This window comes from Lactuca saligna, chromosome 8, assembly GCF_052625555.1.
Source record: "Lactuca saligna cultivar CGN05327 chromosome 8, ASM5262555v1, whole genome shotgun sequence".
NCBI classification, from domain to species: Eukaryota; Viridiplantae; Streptophyta; class Magnoliopsida; order Asterales; family Asteraceae; genus Lactuca; species Lactuca saligna.
This window is the reverse complement of record NC_136424.1, coordinates 113,281,693-113,286,847: the sequence shown is the minus strand read 5'-3', so window position 1 is coordinate 113,286,847 and position 5,155 is coordinate 113,281,693.

The window sequence follows — 5,155 nt, the reverse complement described above, 5'->3', positions numbered from 1 at the left end:
ACCACTGATGGGTTTTGTACATAAGAACATTCCTAAGTGCGCATACAAACCCTAATGCTCGGATCTAGGTTTCTCTGTTAAACATGCTTTGAATCCAAGACTTATAATGACTAACTAGGTGTAAGAACAATACAAAATCAGAGTTAGAATCATACCTTGAGACACTTGTTTGATCTTCTTGTTCTTGGAGCTTTAGAGTCACAATTGTCACTCCTCTAATGGCTTACAAACACCAACTAGCAAAGAGGATGATTTGAGAGAGAGGAGAGAGGAGGAATTCGGCCAGGGGTTCTCTACTTTTGATCAAGTACCGAATTCCCTTTGCCATAGGGTCTATTTATACTTTTAGACTCCTTAAGGGTTACAACTCAAACCCTAGTTTGATAACTATTCCTCAAAGCAATCCAAATCCTTCCCAAGATAATGCCTTGGACGATTTTGAGGCTTATCCTAGCCTAGAAATCGTCCAACCCCTATCCAATAAGGATTTACAGTCTAAAGTTTAACTATCAAACAATTGACAGTTTATACCCTCTTATTTAATTAATCTCCTAAAGTCACCAAATTAATACTAATTAATCTATGACTTATATTAATCAAATAACTATATTATTATTCCTTATATTATTCTCATAATATATCAATAATGTATATTCTCTCATAATAAATCATCCTACCAAGTTGCTATAGTGAAGGCAACCCAAAAGGACCATGCACAATCGGGTCAAATACTTGCCTAATATAGTTGCAACCTTAGACACTATTCCAACATTTTGTTGATGCCAAGCATCCTAATAGAGTGTGCAAGCTTGAGAAGTCCATTTATGGACTTAAGCAAGCATCTCGCAAATTTAATCTTTTCTTTGAAGAGAAAGTCAAAGAGTTTGGATTTGTACGAAGGGAAGATGAATCATGTGTATATGTCAAAGCCAGTGGGAGTATAGTTAGCATCCTCGTTTTGTATATAGATGATATACTACTCATGGGAAACGACATCCCGACTCTGCAGGAAGTTAAGTCCTGGCTTGGGAAGTGTGTCACTATGAAGGGCCTCAGAGAGGCTTCCTATATTTTGGGAATAAAGATAGTGAGAAAACGAAGTAAGAGACTAATAGGACTTAGTCAGAATACTTACTTAGATAAGGTACTAAAACGTTTTAGTATGGAAAACTCGAAGAATGGAGAATTACCGATACAAAGTAATTCCAAATTGAGTAAGAATCAAAGTCCGAGTATCGAAGTCGAGATAGCTGAAATGAGTCGAGTACCTTAGGCTTCCGTAGTTGGCTCGATCATGTATGTTATGAATTGTACTCGCCCTGATGTGGCCTTTGCTTTGAGCATGGTCAGTAGATATCAAGGGAACCCTGGCAGAGCTCATTGGATTGTGGTCAAGAATATTCTGAAGTACCTTCGGAGGACCAAGGAATGGATTTTAGTCGTCGGAGGGAGTGATGACTTAAAGGTGCGAGTGTATAGTGGCGCCAATTTCCAGACCGACAGAGATAACTACCGTTTGCAGTCGGTTTGGGTCTTTACCCTTAATGGAGGAGCAGTGACTTGGAAAAGTTCCAAGCAGGAAACTGTAGCTGATTCAACGTGCGAATCAGAGTACATTGCAGCGAGCGAAGCGTCAAAGGAGGCAATATGGTTAAAGAACTTCATTGGTGAACTTGGAGTTGTGTCTGTCATAAAGGAGCCTATGGAAATTTTCTGTGATAATGAAGGAGCGGTTGCCTTGACCAAGGAACCTCGTGGTAGATCCCAGCATATCGATAATGAGGGATCATGGTAGATCCCGGCATATCGATAGAAAGTATCACTTTATTAGACATTGAGTAGAAGAAGGACACCTCGTGGTTAAGAGGATATCATCAGAAGATAACCCAGCAGATCCGCTTACGAAGGGACTGAGTAGGGTTAAGCACTTGCAGCACACTAGGAACATTGGGCTGAAGGATGATATTAGTTTAGATTAGATAGTTTGGAAACTTTTAATAGATAAATGTAATTGACATTTGATGATTAAATAAAGGAGTATTATTTAAAAGTTTTGTCTTATGTTAATTGTTTAACTATTGTTTCACTTTGCATGTTTTGACTTCCATAATAATTGAGTTTATTAAGAATTGTCACACCCCAAAACCAGGAACGGCGGAAACGTTCTGGGGCGGAGGACGTCATGTATAATATCAACAACAATGTAAAGTAGTAAACAAGCAACAACATCATCCATTGCAAAAATAATTATTATACAATTGTATTCTGTCAAATTTTGATAAACACTAAAGCATAAATCAAAATGAAAGATAAGTCTTGAACAAGCTCCATCTTCCTTTATCCTTGCATCGGTACCTGTCTATGATGACCTGAGGATACAAGTAATTTTGAAAGCGAGTATCAGCTTTGAAGCTGGTGAGATCATAAGTATTTAGTGTCTTAATTTGTATGTAAGAATTTGTAAGTCTATGTATTGAAAGAATTTGAAAAAGTTTGAATCTCTCAAAAAGACCTATATTTTCTATTAAAGTAGCCTTCTACCAAGGCTTAACTGTTTTGTATTCTCGTTTGATGTAAAAGTATGTAATTTCCCAAGTGTAACTATCTTTTAACAAAATATAGTTTGTACATTAAAGTTTAAGTGAGGTTATCGCTAAAAATGTAATGGGTAAATCATTATGGTACTTTAGTTTTGTATTATAGGAACTACTGTTGTACTAACTACCGTGAACTGGGTTTTTATTAAGGTATCATGTGATAAATTGTACCATACTATCGACTGGTAACAACGACAACGTATAGTCGAAAAATAAGGTATGACGTTTGGCACCCGCAGACCTGTCGGTCCCGCTGTAGCTAGCAGTGAGGTGTAGGATAGTCAATCCAGTATAGATCTATACGCAAACTCATGCTCTCCCTCCAAGAGACTCTGGCTACAACTCAGGTCATGACAATTAAGACATGCTCCGATACAGTGGATCACAATTGTTAACGTATTAATGTAAGGGTAATGTTTCTCCTTCTAGTATAGTTGTATATGTTCTCTTCCTAGTATAGTTGTATATGTTCTCTTCCTAGTATAGTTGTATATGTTCTCGTCCTAGTATAGTTGTATATGTTCTCGTCTTAGTATAGTTGTATATGTAATGTTCTACAAAGTATTGACTCATGAATGAACTGACTCATTGTATGATATCGCGTTCTAGTAACGGTTCTAGTATCTTCCTAAACTACCCATATGGTAGTTTACTAGCAGTCTAACTGGTACGTATGGTCATGGATGTATACCCTTACAAACTAAGGGCATGGGGTGAACTGGAAAGACCTTTTATGACTATATATGTACACATGATATATAACTAATATTTAAACGACCTTCGGACGAATACCCAATATCCCACCAGACCACATCTCAAGGCGCGAAAAGGAAATAGGGTGGATAGTCTTCCTAAGTCTTTTAAACATTTCTTATATAACTATACATATAGAGGCATGAAATTTATAATATAAAAGCATAAATAAGTTTTGTAAGACATTTGAAATATAAGTATTATTTTAAGAAAAGATCGACTTGATGTCAATCTATAAAACAATTTGAAGGCATAAGTTTAATAAAACAGTTTAAGTATAAGGAAACATTTGTTTGAAACACAGTTGTAAATAAGTTTGAAAGGCAATGTACGGAGTAAGCTGTACAGTGTAAAAAGGAGTTTAAAACATATAAAATATTTATAAAAAGTCATTTGAAGGAAACTGTTTGGTAAAACGGCTACTGAGTAGCCAAATCATTTGAATGTTGTATATTAATCACATGTGATTGATGTAATAAGTAATATAATCCTACTTACTAATCACATGTGATTGACATAATAAGTAGCATGATTCTACTTGTATCCCCCCCATAAAACATTTAAAAAGAGTTTAAAACATTAGTTAAGGGGTATGAACTCACTTGATTGAAGTGCTTGATTTGAAATAGTCTAGAGAAGAATCGAGCAGAACATTGACAGGAAGTGTTGAAAGCGGGGGAAAATCTCGGGAATACAAAACCTTCCTTCAGGACTTGAAGGTGAAAACCGGGGCTTCGGGAGGGCTTCGGGAGCTTAACCGCAGAGTTTCAGCACGAGAGATGGAAGAATGGAGCACCTAAACCCGGCACCCCAAGAGTTCTATTTATACGGGCATTTCTGGTGTGCCACGTCGTGGCTAAGGTTGGCCATGTCATGGGGAGAAAGCCTTATCCCCTTCCGTTGATTGGACGCCCTCAGTCACTTGCCGGGTCACGGCCAAGCTGTGCCACGTCGTGGGGGCCTGACAGCCTCGGATTTTGGACCCCGAACTTGTAAAATCCGTAACTTTCGCATACGAACTCGGTTTTTGACGTTCTTTATATGCACGCGTAGCTGAAAATGTTATCTACAACTCTTGTTTAGACTTTATTGGCAAATTTTGACTTTATTTTTAATTATTTATTTTTAACGGGACGGGACACGAAAAGTCCATTAAAAATCCATAACTTCTTCATCCGGTGTCCGTTTTCGTTAGACTTTTCGCCGTTGCGCTACTAATGTTGAGACCTTAGATTCTCATTTAGGTTGTTTTGGTCAATAGTATCTCGAGCTCTAATTTGAGTTTTTAGCTGTCTACTGCTATACCCGAATCTTAGAAAAATCATAACTTTCTCATACGAAGTCAGATTTGGACGTTCTTTTTATGTACGCTCACGGTTTGAGGTTATCTATAACTTTCATTTAGATACCTAAGGCTAAAAACTATTGTATTGAAACTTCGCGTTTTTCGTTTAATCGGTGTTGCCGGTTTTGCCGAGAATCTTCGGTTGGTCATAACTTCTTCGTTATAACTCGGATTTTAGGGTTCTTTATATGTACGAAAACCTTGATACAATTCCTACTACTTTATTTAACCCAAATAAGATTTTAGGAAAGTTATATTTTGACCTAAATTTGATTGGTTTTACATTACATTATCTCGAAATATCGGGTTGTCACATTATCCCCCCGTTAGAAGGAATTTCATCCCGAAATTAGAATTTAAGCAAGGAAGTATGCAAGAATGATCGAGTCGTGAGGAGGAAACTTCCTAATCGATTGGTTCTAGTGCACCTAAGTGATAACGGGTTCTCTGTTGGCATTCC